This window comes from Bos taurus, chromosome 22, assembly GCF_002263795.3.
Source record: "Bos taurus isolate L1 Dominette 01449 registration number 42190680 breed Hereford chromosome 22, ARS-UCD2.0, whole genome shotgun sequence".
NCBI classification, from domain to species: domain Eukaryota; kingdom Metazoa; phylum Chordata; class Mammalia; order Artiodactyla; family Bovidae; genus Bos; species Bos taurus.
Genome location: NC_037349.1, coordinates 29,303,497 through 29,323,357, shown reverse-complemented (window position 1 = coordinate 29,323,357; position 19,861 = coordinate 29,303,497). Strand labels below are relative to the sequence as shown.

General features: G+C 49.1%; 1 long non-coding RNA gene across 1 annotated transcript; it reads right to left on the bottom strand.

Annotated features, from left to right (window-relative positions):
* Positions 1-1,664: 1,664 nt before the first annotated feature.
* Positions 1,665-14,326, bottom strand: LOC112443456 (uncharacterized). Its single transcript, XR_009492364.1, has 4 exons — positions 12,243-14,326; positions 6,984-7,088; positions 5,823-5,944; positions 1,665-5,341 (listed from the first exon to the last, which is right to left on the bottom strand). It is a non-coding gene; the product is annotated as an uncharacterized lncRNA (long non-coding RNA).
* Between the last annotated feature and the right edge of the window lie 5,535 nt (positions 14,327-19,861).

Here is a 19,861-nt window from a genome sequence, read left to right as displayed (position 1 = left end):
TTACCTTTATAAAAAATAAGTTCAGAAAAATCCCCAAGTCTAGGCCTCCAAGGGACAGATTGCTTCAGAACTGAGCTGACAGGACCTGGGCATCACTAGGTCACCAAGCTCCCCCAGGTGATTTTGATTTGCAGCGGGTATAAGAGAACCAGGACTCTGATCTCTTCCTTCTAGAAAGGTCTGGGACTTCCCTTGGCCATCCAGTTGTTAAGACTCCAGGGGGCCGGGGTTTTATCCCCGGTCTGGAACTAAGATCCTGCATGCCATGCCAAGAAGTATGACCATAAATAAATCATTTTTGTTTTAAAGAAAACAACATCTTTAGAAAGGCCTATGCTTTGACCCAAACTTACCCAGTGACTTGCATTATGTGATATCTGACTTGTGTGTCTTTTTGTCCCATCTGAGCAAAACCAAGTTCTGGCCAGGAAGTACCACGTAGAATCCCTCACGGCTCCCTGCAAGCCAAGTGCTGATTCTCCTTTACACACTCGGTCAAGATACTCGGCCAGGAGGTCAGTGGACACACAGGGGCTCATTTATCTCCGTCTCTCTCCTCCCCTTGGCCCTTCCTGCTCAGCGGCGGTGTCACTCTGATCCCTCAGGAGCTGGCCTCTGCCTTGTCCACACGTGGCTCTCAGTGGGGGCTCCTCAAAGCGCATCCAGAGGGCCTGCCCTGCCCTCCAGGCAACCTGCCCCTGACACAGGCGGGTCAGGGGGCCTGGGCGCTGGCCTGAGCACAGCCGGCCTACGCCCCACCAGACTGCTCCCAGCCCCTGCGACCGCCCCAGGGACTCTCCCACTGCTAGCCAGTCCTCAGAGGAGGCCTGCAGAGAAGAGAAACAAGCAGACTGCTGCAGAAAAGACTTTCCCAAACGGCCCCGGAAGGAAGCATCTCCCACTATCCAGGTTCTTCTCCCCATGACATCTTGCCCCTCCACCATCCAGGGGGAGTTCACATCCCTCCCCTTGAACCTGGGCAGACTTTCGTTTCTGCCTCCACCAGTAAGTACGGCAGAAGTGACCCCACAGGCTAGATGGTAAAAGTGATCCAGCTTCCTCCTGGTTCCCCATCTTGGGACCCTTGCTCTGAGCATAATTCGCCCCGTGATGAGGAAACAGGGGCCCTGGAGAGGCCACGTGCAGGTGTTCTGGCTGACAGCCCCGGCTGAGACCTCAGCTGACAGCCAGAGACCGCAGACGTGTGGGTAAAAGAACCTCAGGATGACTTCAGCCTTGGCCGCCACCAACTAGACGGCAGGAGAGACCCGAGGGGTGACCGCTGCACTGATCCTGCCAGCCCCAGCGCCGGGAGAGGTAATAACAATGGGATGACTGTTATTTAACGCCATGCGGCTTCTTCTACAGCAATGGAAAACTGATACACTGGTCTGGCAAACGGGCTCTGGGCCTCTGATGTAGGGACTTCTGGGGTTGCCAGGAGTCAGAGGCTGGTCTAGAAGAAGGGGTGTGAGCTCTGGGTGGGCAGACACCTTGGCCCAGCAGACCCTCCTCTTCTTCATGGGCAGGGGGGACAGCGGGAGGTGACCCTCTGAAGTGTGGGACCAGTGGGGCCCTGATCATCTGGATCAAAGGGTACCACTATTCCCAGGTTCCAAGCCCAAAAGTGGACCAGAGGTGACTGTCTGGACTGTGGGCCTTGAGCTGAATTCTCAGTGATGCCCTTCTGCATGGAGGAAGCAGAGGGCCAGGCAAACAAGCTGGGCTCTGCGGAGGGAGCAGAGTGATCGCCTAAAGCCATGTTTGACTTGGCTCCCACCATGTTTTTTTAAGAAAAGGAATGTGTTGCCAACATTTAAAAATTGGAATTCTTCAAATAAAAACCTGTAGATGCATAAATATGTATATTCCTCCTTATTTGAGAAATAAGCATGCCAACATTTTCTCTTGAAAATCAGACAAGCTGGCCCCACTGGGTCCACATTTCCTTGTGGCAACAACTATCTCGAGCTGAGAATTAGACAGGGGTTTCCTCTCCAGTGTGCCCCAGTCCCCGCCACTCCCTACTGCTTCACACTTACCAGGCTTCACTCATTACATTAAACTGCCTATTCCTTGTAGAAACTGGGCTTGAGAATCGCCAAGGTTCATACGCTCCAGCTGGACACCCAGGTTCATCACTTACTAGTTGCGTGACCTTGGGCAAGCTTCTTATTTCCCTCTCTTCTAGCTTGTAAAACTGTCTTGATACACCTGCCTTGAAGAACCAGGGTGAGAACTAAAATTGAAATGCATGAGAAAGACTTATCCCAGCATCAGACACAAAGTAAGAACTTTATAAATAATTGCTGGTCTGATCACTATAGTTATTTTTGTTATTTGAGGCTTGGACCTGATTCCCTGTCTGCCATCTCCCTTGGCTCCTGTTCAGCCCACACAGGCAGTCACCCAGCACCCCACTCTGTAACTCCATCCCCTGGGCCCAGGAGAGCCAAGGGGATGGGAAGCAGCCCTTAGCTGCAGCCTTGCCTTTGAATGTAAATATTAGTGTTGGCCCAGCCTTGAGGTGCTGTATGCAGAAGAGCCCCAGGCAGCACGTCTGCCAGGAGTTGCCAGGCAGAGGGACCCCCGCCATCCAGCCTGGCCCTCCAGCACTCCAGGTTGCTGACAGGAGGTTGGGGCTGGGCAGAACTCCATTGGCAACATCTGCACCCCCACTCAACATCAATCCCCACCAGACCTGGGTTCTCTGACTGCAGGGTGACAAGAGCTGATGCTGGGGTCCAGGACTCTGGCTTTGACATTGATCACCCCAAAGCAGGCAAAGCAAGGGTAAAGGCTTCCCTGGGGAGGGGCAAGACCAAGAAGGAGGCGATTGACTTTCACAACTCAACCTGAGTGATTTGCTTCTGCAGCAGTGATCTGGCTATTTTAGGCAAAAGCTAGCAAACCAAAAGCCATGGACTTTGATCAGACTGCTGACCGAAACCAGAGCTCCACCCTGGCTATATAAAGCTACTGAGTGTGGGTAGGGAGGCTTATTGTCATATGTGGAACTCTATGAGGCTAGGGGATGAAGCCTGTCGTCCCCGATTCTCTTGTCTTCCTGATCTTCTCCTGCAGAGCAGACCATCTAGGGAGGTAGTAGTTATGAGGGTGGGTGGCCTTTGGGGTCAGTCAGGCCTGGCTTTGATCCCAGCTCTGCTATATGCTAGCTGTGTGATCTTGGGCACAATTCTTAACTTCTCTGACCCTCAGTTTATGCATCTGTAAAATGGTGATGATAGTACCTACCTCATAGGGTTGTTTTGAGGATGAATGAGACCATGGAAAAAGCAAGAGAGTTCCAGAAAAACATCTATTTCTGCTTTATTGACTATACCAAAGCCTTTGACTGTGTGGATCACAATAAACTGTGGACAATTCTGAAAGAGATGGGAATACCAGACCACCTGACCTGCCTCTTCAGAAATCTGTATGCAGGTCAGGAAGCAACAGTTAGAACTGGACATGGAACAACAGATTGGTTCCAAATAGGAAAAGGAGTACGTCAAGTCTGTATATTGTCACCCTGCTTATTTAGCTTCTATGCAGAGTACATCATGAGAAATGCTGGACTGGAAGAAACACAAGCTGGAATCAAGATTGCCGGGAGAAATATCAATAACCTGAGATATGCAGATGACACCACCCTTATGGCAGAAAGTGAAGAGGAACTCAAAAGCCTCTTGATGAAAGTGAAAGTGGAGAGTGAAAAAGTTGGCTTAAAGCTCAACATTCAGAAAACGAAGATCATAGCATCTGGTCCCATCACTTCATGGGAAATGGATGGGGAAACAGTGGAAACAATGTCAGACTTTATTTTTTGGGGCTCCAAAATCACTGTGGATGGTGACTGCAGCCATGAAATTAAAAGACGCTTACTCCTTGGAAGGAAAGTTTTGACCAACCTAGATAGCATATTGATAAGCAGAGACATTACTTTGCCAACAAAGGTCCAGCTAGTCAAGGCTATGGTTTTTCCTGTGGTCATGTATGGATGTGAGAGTTGGACTGAGAAGAAGGCTGAGCGTCGAAGAATTGATGCTTTTGAACTGTGGTGTTGGAGAAGACTCTTGAGAGTTCCTTGGGCTGCAAGGAGATCCAACCAGTCCATTCTGAAGGAGATCAGCCCTGGGATTTCTTGAGAAGGAATGATGCTAAAGCTGAAACTCCAATACTTTGCAAAGAGTAGACTCATTGGAAAAGACTCTGATGCTGGGAGGGATTGGGGGCAGGAGGAGAAGGGGACGACAGAGGATGAGATGGCTGGATGGCATCACTGACTCGATGGATGTGAGTCTGGGTGAACTCCGGGAGTTGGTGATGGACAGGAAGGCCTGGCGTGCTGCAATTCATGGGGTCGCAAAGAGTTGGACATGACTGAGCGACTGAACTGAACTGAGACTCCCCACTTCCTCACAGCAAAGGGAAGAGTATATCTGGTCCTGAGGTGAGCCTATGATGCCAGCTGGGCAAGGCTTCGTGCCTGACACCTCCTAAGTTGTTGACCAGCCCATGGACAATCTGTCTTGGATCCACACTGCTTTAATCAGGGGCCACCTCCTCACCATCACAGAGACAGCATCACAGACCTACAAGGAAATAAGAGGCAGCAGCTGGAAACAAGAACAAGGAACAAGACCTTCCTCCACGGCCTGATGAAAGATGAAGCAGCCCCTCTGGACGGGCTAGTGGACAGCCAGGATGGTTGAGGAGTACAGTTTTCTCTGCTCATCTATTCCTTGCCTATTGTGGCAGGCTATGCCAGTGGATGCCCAGATGCCCATAACCTCAGCTGGGCACAGAGACCCTAATGACTCCAACGCCCTACATGAAGCCACTCCCTCCTCCCAGCCTTCAACCTTCCATCCCCAAATCTAACAACAGCATCCATCATAAATAACCATGGACAGGCTAAGTCTCTGCTGGGGAAAAACTCCTCCTTTCCATTCGCTGCCAAGCCAGGCGAGCGCTCCAAGTCAACAAAATTATCAGCACTGAGCTAACAGTGAGAGAGGGACTGAGAAGTGAGTGGGACAGCCCGCAAACAGGTCTATCTCCCAGCTCCAAGATTCTATCTGGGCTTCCCCCCAGCAAAAGACAACTTCTCTGCATAAGTGTCCATGAGACTTTGTGGTCGAGTCCATCTCCTCCCTCTGGGCCTTTGCTGAGCGGCTGAGGGAGGGAGCAGGAGGAGCCCCAGCAACAGACACATGGCTGCAGCACTGAGCATCTTCCTCCGCAAGGAAGCTCTCCTGCAATCCTGTCCAAGAGGCCACTGGAGGACCAGGGGGATACAAAGAGTCTGGAAAACGCAGTTCTTTGGTGAAAAGATTGGCTGTTTGGGGAATGAACGGAAAATAGTCAACTTCAATCCAATGGGAAATTCTTCTTTCCCCAGGCATTCTGTCTGATGAGTTTTCTCAGCCAATCTTGAGCCCCTGGCAGCCCTCTAGGGATCTGAACTGCTTGTGCAGGAGCTTTGGCTCCTGCAGGGAAAAGTCTTCCAGGGCGATAAAACCTCAAGGCTCTCAGTCCATGATCTGACCTCAGATAGGCCAGGGGGTGCCCAAACATGCAAAGCCATGAGGGTTGTTGACCCCTGAGGCTGTCACTCTGAGTAGAGGGGAGCCAGCCCCAGGACCTCCCCAGCCCCCCACGGGCTCCCAGGATGAGTTGCTAAGTGACTTCACAGCTCGATGCCTAGACAGTCCCACCCATCAAATGGGAAAGAGGACACCCACTCCTACCAAGTAGGTGTTGGGCTAAGGATCATGCTTCATATGTTTTGGTGTGCAGTGTTTCGGGAAGCTGGATACCTGGAAATAGAAGGCCGGGTCCAAGGGCCTGTCAAGAAACATGTTGATAGATGTTCAAAGCTCTTCCAGTTTTCATTCCTGGGTCAGGCATCCTCTCCTGGGTCACGACCTTGAAATTTCAGCTGCACAAAACAACAAGCATTTATTTTCCAGCTCATTTACCTGCAGCTCAGCAGGGGTTGGGCTGATCTGAACCATGTCTCCTATCTCTTTGGATCAGTAGCTTCCTGGGGAATGTCCCTCATCTGGTGATGGTAGAAGGACAAGAGGGACAGGCAGAAACATTCAAGGCCTTTGAAGGCTTAGGGAAGCCCCGTAGCCAAGCCTGGCATCAATGGAACAGGAAGGCATCTGCCTGTCACAGAGTTTGGAATACGGGAGGAGCAAATACATGCTGAGCAGTGATCGGGACTGCACAACTCTGTTACACATGCGTGTTGGCTTATGCTCACACTCTTGCACAAACAGGCATGGACAAGAATGTCTGCTACAATACGGGTTGTGCTATTAACAGCTAGAGACACAAAAGTGTCCGTCAACAGGAGTGATTAAATAAACTGTACCTCATGGATATGGTGGAATACCATACAGCAGTTCAAAAGAAACAGGACCTAACTCCACGAACAGAAAGGGCAAGATGCCCTAAGATGTGATAAGTGAGAAAAGAAAGTCACAGAAAAACGAATTTAGCATGACGCCTTTGGGGGGAAAAACACCCACCTGTGTGTCTGTGTGTGTGTGTCTGCATGTCTATTTGTGTGTGTGTCTGTGTGTGTGCATGCTTTTGTGTATCAGTGTCTGTGTCTGTGTGTGTCTGTGTGTGTCTGTATGTCTTTGTGTGTCATGTCTGTGTATGTCTATCTGTCTTTGAGGTTCAATGTCTCTGTGTGTCTCTGCGTGTGCACATGTGCACGTGTGTCTGTGTATGTCTGTATGTCTTTATGTATCAGTTTCTGTCTATGTGTGTGTCTGTGTGTGTGTGTGCTCACAGAGAGGGTGCTGAGGCTAAGGCCACGGGCCATTTTACCTGTAGAGAAAGCCTTCTGAATTATTTTAATCTTTTACACAGGAACTGTGTTCATACGTTATATATGAAGTTCTTTTGTTTTAATTAGAATACCAGAAGAAAAAAATAAGAAAATACCATTGTTAGGGGCTTACAGTTAATTCGATGCAAATGTCTCAGGAACTCGGGAATGCAGCAATCTTGCCAAACCAGAGCCACTGGCTCTCCCCCGCCACACACACTTCAGTCCCACAAAGTTCCTTTGGAAGACAAACTCACATGAGAGATCAGGAAAGAAAGCTAAAAGTGGCTTTTTTTATTATGAGTTGGGCTGGTGCCCGGGTAGGCAGGGAACTGAGCTGCAGCATAAGGCCTGGGCCCATAACCTACACGGGAGCCTCCGCTGAGCCCGGCTTCTCGTCCAGCTGTCTGCTAGGCCAGAGAAGACCCGGACGTCAGAGATGCTCCCGGGAAATGGCAAAGAGGGGACCAGGGTGTGCACATGGGCCCCAAGAAGGAAGTCCAGCCTCTTCTTGGCCATCCAGCCCCAAGAGGAGGGAGCCATGGCAGAGAAGAGCAGACTCCTGTCTTTATACTCATGACAGTTTCTTCCAGATCTCTAGACCTACCCTGGCCACTCAGGCAGCTGCTAACCCCAGGAGGCCACTCACATTTCAATTCAATTAAATGAAGCATCCTGCTGCCCAGCCACACTCAACACACCTCACGTGCTTGGTAGCCACGTGTGGCCTGTGGGTGCTGTGTTGGTGCTGCCATCGACATGGAAAGTCCTAGCAGGCAGTGCTGCTTCCGGCTTTCACAGTAACTCAGTGGGGAGATCGCAGTGTCCACCCCAGGCTGTGTTTGGTATGGAATTTGGACAGGGGAGCCACAAAACTCACTCTTCTGTTGTGAACGTCATTAGCATTTAATTTCCAAATGTCTGAGAATCGCAGTATTCCAGGAGGACTCTGAAGGTGCCCTTCAAGCAGGTGTTGGGGGCACTGGCCTCACACTGGCTTGTTTGTCCTGGCCCTATCCTCTTCTAGGGGCAGCCCCTGTCTGAAGCAAAGAAACCCCCATCTGTGTCTCCCCATGGCTGACCCTTGTATGGAAGGTGGAAACCTTTTAAACAGAAAAGTAAAGTCTGACTTCTGCCCCTACCAATCCACAGACCTGCTCTGTGAGGCTCTGCTGTGATGCCCTGAAGGCCAGGTTTCTAAGATCCTTGGCCCTTACCTGACGGTCAGCACTTCAACCCACTGCCTAGAGCACCCCAGCCTCCTGTGCCTTCAGCCAGACAACACCACCTGAGATTGCATGCCGCAGGGGCTGCCCCCAGCCCTTTCCCTCATTATCTTACTCCAGAGGTTCAGTTGAGTGCCCATGTGCTGAATCCAGCTCACAGCCGTGCACTATTAGATCCATATAGCACTTGTGCAAGGCTTGCATAAACTCTCTCAAAACAAGAGGAAATTTCCCATGAAAATCCAGATTTCTGGCCTCCTTCAACAAACCGGAAGCTCTTACAATCCCAGGCCTGTCTTCACACCTAAAAACAAGCCAGTGAAAACCCAGCGGCTCCCTCTTCTTCCAGCAGGGATACAGGCGCTTCTGTTCGCCACAGGCCCCTCTCCTCCATAACGTGACCCCCTGGCTCCCATGGGCTTCACAGTGGGGGGGGGCCTCTGTCCTCGCTGTTCTTTGTTCTCACTGTCCCACCCTCCTGGGGTTCCCAGGATTCTTCCATGCTGGGCTTTCCACCACATCCCCAGTCTTCATTTCTGTCACCAACCTAGACCTCACCTGGACATCCCAGCAGCATTTCCACCTTGTCTCATACCAATATGGCATCATTCCCTCTGTCCACAGCTGCTCCTGCCACCACGTCTCCTGGTGGGGAGCTCCTCGCATGGGCCAGAACACCAGGCCTCCTGATTCCTTCCTTCCTCCACCAGATTCCACAGATTCCTCATCTCTGTCCTCACTTGGAGTAGCTCAACAGCTTCCTACCTGGTCCCCTTAATAATAACAGTCAACAACCATTCATTTATCACCTACCAAGCATTTATTGATAACACACACACTTCTTGTGTGCCCCACACTCTCCCAGGGGCAGTGATCAAAACAAAGATCTGTGTTTTCGTATGCCCACCTTCTAGTGGGGTTAGATAAAAGAAACAGGTGAATGAGAAAAAATAGACATCGGCATGTTAGGTGGCGACAGGCGCTATGGAGAAGAATGAAAAGGGAGAGGAGGGGAGAGAGTGGGGCTGCCATTTTAAATGGGAGGTGAGGAGTGGTCCCCAAAAGAAGGTGACATTCAAGCCACGGTCTGAAAGAGGCAAGGAAGTGAGCCATGTCAACATCAGCAGGCAAAGCAGTTCAGGCAGAGGGAACAGCAGAAGCCAAGCCCCGAGGTAGGGTGTGCTGGCTTGTTCTAGCAAGGAGCTTGTGTAATTGGAGTGAGCACTTGGGGGCCAGCGGGCGTCTCAGGAGATGAATCAGGGAGGAATGTGATGAAAAGGGAGACTGTGCGGCACACTGCAGGCCACTGAAAGGACCTTGTTTAGGTAGGCATGGACTGAGAGGTATGGGCTGTTCCCTGAAGGCCTGGGGCAGAGGTGAACGATTTGACTTGGATTTTATCAGGATTTCTCTGGCCATTTTGTTGAGAAGAGACTGAAGAGACCAGGATGGGAGGAAGGATGAAGGAGCGACTTTCCGGATCCAAAGACGGTGGTACTAAATGGGTCTGTAGACATGTTAGATGTGTGATGTGGGAGGAAGAAAGCAATGTGAGAATAAAGACAAAGTTTATGTCTGAGGATCTACAAGGAAGAAGTTGATGAATTTAACTAAGACGGTGCATTTACTATGTTCCAAGCACTGAACACAATGCTTTACTCAAATTATTTAACTGACTCCTCTTCCAAGCCTCCAAGGTTGAGACTAGTCCATGCAATGGGTAGAGTAAAGAGGCAAGACCGTGAAGGCAAGTCTGGACTACTTTACAGGGTAAGTTTGTGGTTCCTGAGCCAACTTGCCCAGTTCACATAGTGGCTGGGCCATTCTCTGGCTGTATCATCTAGGACATTTCACCATTGTTCCTGTTACTGCTACATAAAAACCTCTCCAAACTTCACAACAGTCATTTTACTGTTATGACTTGTGATAATGGGGTTGGACTGGGCTCAGCTGGGAGGTTCTCCCTCACAGTCAATTTTGCAGCTACGATCAGGCATGGCCTGGGTATAGTCACCTCCAAGTCTTCCTCACTCACGTGTCTGGTACCAGGGCAAGAAAGATGCAAAACCGCTGAGACTAGAATGACTAGAGCACTTCAGAGCTCTCTCCATATGGATGTGGTCTCCCCACAGGGCTCTCCCCACAGCATGGTGGTTTCAAGGCAGCCTGAGTTCTTTAATGGAGGTTTGAGTCTCCAGAGGTATGTGTCTCAAGAAAGAGCCAGGAGCAAGCTGTACCACCATCCTGATCTAGTTTCAGAAGCCACATAGACCATCTCTACCTCATTCTGCTCTGCATAATCAAGTTACTAATCCCAGTTCAAATTTAAGGGGAAGAGAATTAGACTTCACTTCTTAAAGGGAACATCAGAGAATTTTCAAGACATGTTTTAAAACCTCTATAACAATTTCTGTCCCTCAGTTTCCCCAACTATAAAATGGAGAAGATAATGATAAAAGGGCTATGGCAAGGATGAAATGAGATATTTCAGGTGAAGTATTTATACAATGGCCCATACGTAGCAAGTACTTTTTTATAAAAACCACAAGGCTAATCATTTCATTTAGATCAAAATCAAGTAGCTCTTAAGCCAATAACCTGCATTTTCATAGATTTTCAGACAGCCATCTGGGTTTGGGCTTAGACAGTCTGAATTCTTTTCGGGTGCCTGCCAGCCCTGGAAGGACCTCCCAGCCGAGCAGCACCTGCCTGGGCCTGGGAGCTGGGCCTGCCAGGTTCTGCTGCACACCTGGCAGGTCGGGGTTAATTCACGCCTGGCTTGTTAGTGAATTCAATTGCCAAGCACAGATTCCCGGCTTGCAGCCAAGCTCCCCCACTCTCCCCCAAGGAGCCATGTCAGAAGAGGGAAAATAATTAGTCATTAAAACAAGTGATTCGGGAACACGACAAACGTCAAGACCCAGTCTCACAGCTGGGTGACATCCTGACATTTAAAACAGTTTCACAGCCCCCTTGTGACACTCATGATGCATCATCCACCTGGCTTCCCAAGTCATAGCTGGTGGCCCAGAGAACCCTCCGGCTGCCCCGCTGACTGCAGACTCCATGTGCCCGGGGGTTCCATGCATAACTCACTCTTCGTCATCTATCTGGTGGAAGTGGCATCACACAGAGAGTACCTATGCTAACAAGGCCAGAGTCATGGCCCTGTCTCCCACTCCCCTCCTTTTCTAACCATGCACCCACCAACTCACCCACCTACTTCTCCAACTGTTTACCCATCCATCCAACTATACACTAACCCACCCATCCATACGTCCCCTCATCCACCCACACATCCATCCAGGTACTCACCCACCCACCCATTCCATCTATTTATCCATCTACCAATCTACCTGGGCTTCCCTTGTGGTTCAGCTGGTAAAGAATCACCTGCAATGTGGGAGACCTGGGTTGGGAAGACCCCTGGAGAAGGGAAAGGCTTCAGTATACTCCAGTATACTGGCCTGGAAAATTCTATGGACTGTATAGTCCATGAGAGCGCAGAGTCGGGCACAACTGAGCAACTTGCACTTTCACCTTTACTTTCACTTTCACCAACCTACCTAACCGGTTATCCATTCTACCATTCAACCACCCATCCATCCTACGAGTCCAACCCATCCCTGCACCCAGCCAGGCCACAGACACTTAATGAATACCTACTAGTCATTCATGTATTCATTAATACATCCAGCAAGCATTTTCAGTAGCTACCATCAGTTCGTTCATTCAACCAACCAACATGTCTAGAGAACTGAATGAATGAATAAGTTCATTCATTTACTCCAGCAATGAGCACCTATTGTTTATGCATTACCTGATGAGTAATCAGGCAGCAATGATTTACGCATTCACTCAACAAACATCTAACCAACCATTATTCAGTCAGTCAGCCAGCAAATTAGCATTTATTGAGCACTTATTAATGCCAGACCCTGTTCTAGGCACTTGTGATGTTATGAGTTAGGACAAAGTCCACACCTTTAAGCAACAAACAATCTAAATCAGGAGATGGACCCATCAAAGGGTAACTGTTGTACAAGGCTGCTGGTGCATTAATAAAGACACACATGGAGTATAGGGGCACTCCAAGAAGGTATATGAAATCTAGTCCAGAAGATTTAGGGAAGGCTCCCAAGGGACGCAGATGAGCTGTGACTTACCTATGGGCTTAAAATTCAGACCACCTTAAACCCCAGCTGTTTTCTAGCTCTGTGACTTGGGGTTATGACTTGCCATCTGAGTCTTGGTTTTCTTATCACAGGATGGAGATAATGACAGTGGATAGAATGGAAATAAAAGCAATGTTTACCACACAGCATTGTGAAGAAGGAGGACTCTATGGTTCCTGATCAATAAGCAATCATTTTTACTGTAATTCTTACACTTAAAGTGTGAGGTAGCCAGTGAGAAGTGGGAGAGAGGGCAGCCCAGGTAGCAAGATGCAGATTCAGGCCAGAGAGTCTTACTGAGGGTAGGGCCAGGGCACAGAAGTGACATGGGGTTGCTCTAAGATGAGAACAGAGAGGGAAGGGAAGGAGGGATGGGGGGAGGTGGAGGGGATGGGAAATATGGGCCACAGCATCTAGGGCTGTGGTTCTCAAAGTTTGTTCCTTGGACTACAGCACCAGCGTCTTGTGGGAACTACCTGAAAATGCAAAGTCTTGGTCCCAACCCCACTCCTACAGGATGAGAAACTCTCAGGGCTGTGACCAGCATCAAGGGATTCATGAACCCTCCAGGTGACTGTGAGGCACTCAAGTTTGGGAGTTTCACGACCAGTCTAGGGAACTGGGAGTTATACTGGGGGTAGGTGGGGGAGGGGGGCAGGGAGAGGAGGAGCCTGGCAAGGTTTCCACGAGGGAATGTTTGTCCCCAGATTCACTTCAATGCCAAACAGTAGAAAACCTTTAGTTGCAAGTCATTGACAGGAGAACAAGAGGTAGAAAGTGTAAGGACCAGAAAAAAAAAACAAACCACATCGTTCCTGCTGGCAAAGCAGTTCCCTGACTGCTCCTGGGTAGAAAGATGGGGTCAGAGAATCCAGGCGTGGGGAAGCTCTTGCCTTGGGGTGCCCTTACTCCTGAAGGCAAGGGGCAGCTTCTGGCTCAGACCCCCGGGCGCCAGGCCATGGATCTGCCAGCTGTGGGGGCTCTGCCTCCCCCGCGCCCTCCGCCTGTCACACGCGGGGATGTCACAGGAGACAATGTGCTTTTGCTAGCGCCCTGGCTGCGTTGGCAGAGGCCTGGCGTCAGGCATCACAATGACTCTCATTTCCTAGGAAACAGGGAGTCGCACTTGTACCTTTGCTGAGAGCCTCCGCATTTGGAGCTGTCATGTGACTCAGGGAGCTATTTTTAGCCTCCCCCAGTCCTGTGTTGTAGGAAGAATGATTTGATGAAAATACTAAACTCATTAAAAGCCTGGGGGATGGGGAGTGGAGGAGGGGTTGCTAGAGCAGAAGCTGCAATCTCTAAGATTCTGGCCCGGGGTTGAGCAGCATGAGGGAATGACAGCTGGGACCTGGCATTTCCTTGGCGTCTGTGCCCTGGGGGAGGTGGTGGGGGGAGGGACTATTGACTCCAGTACCTGGTACTGCTGGTATGTACTGTGGGCCAGGCGCTGGGCTCAACAATTTACCTGCATCATATTATTTCCACCTCACACTACTCCTAGAAAAGAAGAACTAACAACATCCCATTTTGCAGATGAGGAAACTGAGGTTCAGAGAGGTTAAAGAAGTCACTCAGGGTCATTACTAGAAAGCTGGGAGCCCTGGGTTCGAACCCAGGCTATTTGGCCCTGGCGCTTTTCCTGTACTCATCCTGCCGCAGAGAACCCCATCTGTACCCACTAGCTGTTGGCAACAGGGGTACAAGGCCAGGGACTTTGTGGGTGTGTGGTCCCTGTGGTCACCCAGGCCCTGCACTTAGAAGGGCCGCACATTCAGTTTCATACCGAACTGTCACCACCTTGAAATTCCCAAATCATTTTGGAACCAGGGACTCCATATCCGCAGTTGGAAAGTTCTGGGGTTCAACAAATTACTATAGCTGGTCCCACTGAAGAACTCCGGCCCTCTTGGCAAATTCCTCTGATCTGCATGCTAGACTAGTTCATCACTTTGTTTTCCTCCTGTTCAGAATAAAGCGAGACTCTTTTAGCTGTGTTTGTGGAAAACACCCAGATTCTACAGTCAACCCCCAGACATGAGTTCGAGCCCAAACTCTGCCAGTGATTAGCTGTGTGTCCCCCACCACACCCCCACCCGGGAAATCTGCTTCTCTTTTCTGAGCCTCCATTTGCTCATCTATAAAATGAAGACAAAAGATAGTTTCAACCTCATTCCATTGCTGCTTGGATAAAATAGGATTTTTTTTGAAGAAAGCACTCTGCATGGGGCCGCATATGTAGTAGAGGCTCAGCCAAGACTAGTTTCTGTGAGTAAAGTCAGCAAGCATCGTGTAGCCCTGCCTCCCCTGCACGCACCACAGTCCTTTCTTCCTGGCCCCATTTTCCCTGGGTGTGGTGAGTTTTCCAAGGTGTGTCTCACTCAGTCTTGTGAACTCACTGCCTCCAGAGTTTGCCGCAGACACCATCTCCTCTGCAGGCCCTGCTCCATCAATCTTCACTGCCTGGAGTCTTGGGAGGGGGGGTCTTCATTCATGTCCCCAGTGCCAAGGTGGCCAATAGCATATATGCCACTCTGGATCCTCAAAGGCTCAAATTCTCCAAGAACACACCCCTAGAGCTCCGGTTTCAGGCTGCAGTGGGGGCCGCTCTTCATCCCACTTTATCGTTTACCAAGTGCCAGGCTCACATTGGCCCTGTGAGGCAGAGGTGAAGAACTGACCCCATTTTACAGATGCAGAAGAATAAGCTTGGAGAACAAAGTGACATGTCCAAGGTCACCACGAGACAGTGGCTTTGCCAGGAACAGAACCCACGCCCAACACAGAGTGCAGTGTCAATGCCAGGCCCAGCTTGTCCCCTCATCCCACAGAGAAGGGGACCTCAGTTTCTGCTGCAGCCCCTTCCTGCAGGGGACTCGGAGCCAGATGTGGAGCTGCAGGGAGGGGGCGGGGAACACCAACAAGCCAGAGGTTCACGCCCAACCTCCAGACACCCATGCAGGAAAGTTGCCTGCTTCTTCAGCCAAACATGTTTTAAATGTTCTCATGCAGACCAGCTCCTCCCAGACCTATCCACCAATTTCCCAGCCAGCCCCAACTCTTCAGAGTCTCAGGTCAGATGACCTGCTTCAGAGGCAATGGGGAGAAAAAGCCCGAGAAGATGCCAGCAGGAGGAAGGTCCATGCAGACAGACACCCATTGTTCTACGGGAACATTCAGAGTGTAGGGGAGGGCAGAGGGGAGACCACGTACAGAATCATGTGTTGCCTTTGAAGGACATCCAGAAGCAGGGAGCCCTGAGACCCCAAACTGAGTTTCTAGGTACTTCACCTACATCTTTGTTCTCTGACACCCAAAGGTTTCTCAGGCAAACAGCCTGAGACAGCCTTCATCTTTGGGAGCCCCTGGCCTCGGGGCTGAGCCTGACTGTGCAGAGTTTGTGCAGTAAACACCCCCAGGAGCAACCTCAAGCAAAACAGTCAGGAGGCAGGGATCAAACACCCAGCTTTCTCGGATCTCAAGCAGGACAATTCTCCCAGGGGACCCAGTGGCACCAAGTCCCAGGTGCCGAAAGCAGTGACCTGTTCATTAATACACACCATCTTGGCTGCTTCCCTGCCCTGTCTCATTTCTCTACACACTTGCCTGTGTTTCCTGGAGTCCTCTCCAATCTTTGCCTCAGAGTCTGCTTCTGAAGGGATGCAGCCTAAGACAGAAAACATTCATTCATTTGGTCGTGTAGGTTACAGGTTCTTTACTTTTCTGCCATCGTATGGCCGCAGACAGTGACTTCATGGAATACCTCTGTGGGTCCCACCTCTGATACTAGCTCCATTTTAGGAACACGAGAAGCAATGTTTACGGGAAAAAAAGACGTTTACAGAGAATGTCATCTGCGCTTTATTCTATGCAAAGATCTGCACGTGCATCCTCACCCACAGTGAGGCATCCATTCTCAGCCTCCTTTTCCAGACAGGGAATTGAATCCCTGGGGAGGTGAAGTGCTTTCCCAAGGGAACACAAGTAAATGGCACCTTCAAGGTGTGGGGGAATATTGAGTCTCTGGAAGCTTGACCTGACCACCACGCTACACCCTTGGAAGCCAATCACCATGCTGTGAAGAAGACCAAGCAGCTCCAGTGAGAGACTCACAAGAAAAACCAAGGTCCCTGGCTCACAGCCCTGGCTGAGTGCCCAGCCCACAGCCAGCATCTACTTGCTGGGCACATGAATGAGTCACCTTAACTCATCCTCCAGCCACAGTCTGAGCTGCTTCAGCTTTTGTCACATAGAACTCAAAAAGAGCTCTCTCCACGGAGCCCTGCCCAAATTGCAGATTTATGAGCAAAATATATGGCAGTTGTTTTAAGCCCCCAAGCTTGGGAGTGCTTTGTCTGCTGCAGTAGATAACTGATTCAGAGAGGTAAAGGGACTTCCCTAAGGTCACACAGCTGGTCAGTGGAACTAAGCCTTGAGCCAAAGTCCCCAGCATCCTGGGTGATTCAAACAACTGAAATTAATTGTCACAGAATTCTGCTTGAAGTCCAAAATCAGGCCATCCGCAGAGTGAATCTGTTGCCTGCCTCTCCCCTAGCTCGTGGGAGCCTCAGGCGTTCCTTTCCTTGTAGATGCCCTTCTCCCCGCTCCTCTTCATTGTCTTCCCTCTGTGTGATGTCTCTGTGTCCAAACGTCCTGTCTCTATAAGGACAACAGTCAGTCATGTTGAGTGAGAGCTCGCCCTAATGACCTCATCTTAGCTTTACCTTTGTAAAAAGCATTTCTCCAATTCAGGTTGTATTTTGAAGTACTAGGGTTTAAAGGTATCTTTTGGCGGGGAGATACAGTTCAACCCATAACCCTACTGTGTGACCTTGTATGTGTCACTTACTGTCTCTGAGCCCTGTTTTTCTCATCTGTTATATGAGGTTTGTAAAAGAGTCTGAAATGCAGTACTTGGATGCAATCTCAAAAACGACAGAATGATCTCTGTTCGTTTCCAAGGCAAACCATTCAATATCACAGTAATCCAAGTCTGTGCCCCAACCAGTAATGCTGAAGAAGCTGAAGTTGAACGGTTCTATGAAGACCTACAAGACCTTTTAGAACTAACACCCAAAAAAGATGTCCTTTTCATTATAGGGGACTGGAATGCAAAAGTAGGAAGTCAAGAAACACCTGGAGTAACAGGCAAATTTGGCCTTGGAATACGGAATGAAGCAGGGCAAAGACTAATAGACTTTTGCCAAGAAAATGCACTGGTCATAACAAACACCCTCTTCCAACAACACAAGAGAAGACTCTACACATGGACATCACCAGACAGTCAACACCGAAATCAGATTGATTATATTCTTTGCAGCCAAAGATGGAGAAGTTCTATACAGTCAGCAAAAACAAGACCAGGAGCTGACTGTGACTCAGATCATGAACTCCTTATTACCAAATTCAGACTTAAATTGAAGAAAGTAGGGAAAACCACTAGACCATTCAGGTATGACCTAAGTCAAATCCCTTATGATTATACAGTAGAAGTGAGAAATAGATTTAAGGGCCTAGATCTGATAGATAGAGTGCCTGATGAACTATGGATTGAGGTTCGTGACATTGTACAAGAGACAGGGATCAAGACTTTCCCCATGGAAAAGAAATGTAAAAAAGCAAAATGGCTGTCTGGGGAGGCCTTACAAATAGCTGTGAAAAGAAGAGAAGCAAAAAGCAAAGGAGAAAAGGAAAGATATAAGCATCTGAATGCAGAGTTCCAAAGAATAGCAAGAAGAGATAAGAAAGCCTTCCTCAGTGATCAGTGCAAAGAAATAGAGGAAAACAACAGAATGGGAAAGACTAGAGATCTCTTCAAGAAAATTAGAGATACCAAGGGAACATTTCATGCAAAGATGGGGTCAATAAAGGACAGAAATGGTATGGACCTAACAGAAGCAGAAGATATTAAGAAGAGGTGGCAAGAATACACAGAAGAACTGTACAAAAAAGATCTTCATGACCCAGATAATCACAATGGTATGATCACTGACCTAGAGCCAGACATCCTGGAATGTGAAGTCAAGTGGGCCTTAGAAAGTATCACTACGAACAAAGCTAGTGGAGGTGATGGAATTCCAGTTGAGCTGTTTCAAATCCTGGAAGATGATGGTGTGAAAGTGCTGCACTCAATATGCCAGCAAATTTGGAAAACTCAGCAATGGCCACAGGACCGGAAAAGGTCAGTTTTCATTCCTATCCCAAAGAAAGGCAATGCCAAAGAATGCTCAAACTACCGCACAATTGCACTCATCTCACATGCTAGTAAAGTAATGCTCAAAATTCTCCAAGCCAGGTTTCAGCAATACGTGAACTTCCTGATGTTCAAGCTGGTTTTAGAAAAGGTAGAGGAACCAGAGATCAAATTGCCAACATCCGCTGGATCATCGAAAAAGCAAGAGAGTTCCAGAAAAACATCTATTTCTGCTTTATTGACTATGCCAAAGCCTTTGACTGTGTGGATCACAATAAACTGTGGAAAATTCTGAAAGAGATGGGAATACCAGACCACCTTACCTGCCTCTTCAGAAATCTGTATGCAGGTCAGGAAGCAACAGTTAGAACTGGACATGGAACAACAGACTGGTTCCAAATAGGAAAAGGAGTACATCAAGGCTGTATATTGTCACCCTGCTTATTTAACTTCTATGCAGCGTACATCATGAGAAACGCTGGGCTGGAAGAAGCACAAGCTGGAATCAAGATTGCTGGGAGAAATATCAATAACCTGAGATATGCAGATGACACCACCTTTATGGCAGAAAGTGAAGAGGAACTCAAAAGCCTCTTGATGAAAGTGAAAGAAGAGAGTGAGAAAGTTGGCTTAAAGCTCAACATTCAGAAAATGAAGATCATGGCATCTGGTCCCATCACTTCATGGGAAATAGATGGGGAAACAGAGTGTATTTTTTGGGGCTCCAAAATCACTGCAGATGGTGACTGCAGCCATGAAATTAAAAGACACTTACTCCTTGGAAAGAAAGTTATGACCAACCTAGATAGCATATTGATAAGCAGAGACATTACTTTGCCAAAAAGGTCCATCTAATCAAGGCTATGGTTTTTCCTGTGGTCATGTATGGATTTAAGAGTTCGACTGTGAAGAAGGCTGAGCGTCGAAGAATTGATGCTTTTGAACTGTGGTGTTGGAGAAGACTCTTGAGAGTCCCTTGGACTGCAAGGAGATCCAACCAGTCCATTCTGAAGGAGATCAGCCCTGGGATTTCTTGGGAAGGAATGATGCTAAAGCTGAAAGTCCAGTACTTTGGCCACCTCATGTGAAGAGTAGACTCATTGGAAAAGACTCTGATGCTGGGAGGGATTGGGGGCAGGATGAGAAGTGGACGAGAGAAGATAAGATGGCTGGATGGCATCACTGACTCGATGGACGTGAGTCTGAGTGAACTCCAGGAGTTGGTGATGGACAGGGAGGCCTGGCGTGCTGTGATTCATGGGTCGCAAAGAGTCGGACACAACTGAGCCACTGAACTGAACTGAACTGAACAAGGGCACGGGCTGGAGCAGTGCCCAGGGGTAGGGTGAGGATGGCCTTTGTGAATCCAGCAGGCAGGCCATTTGGATGTCATCCCAAGGGCAGTGGGGAGCCATCT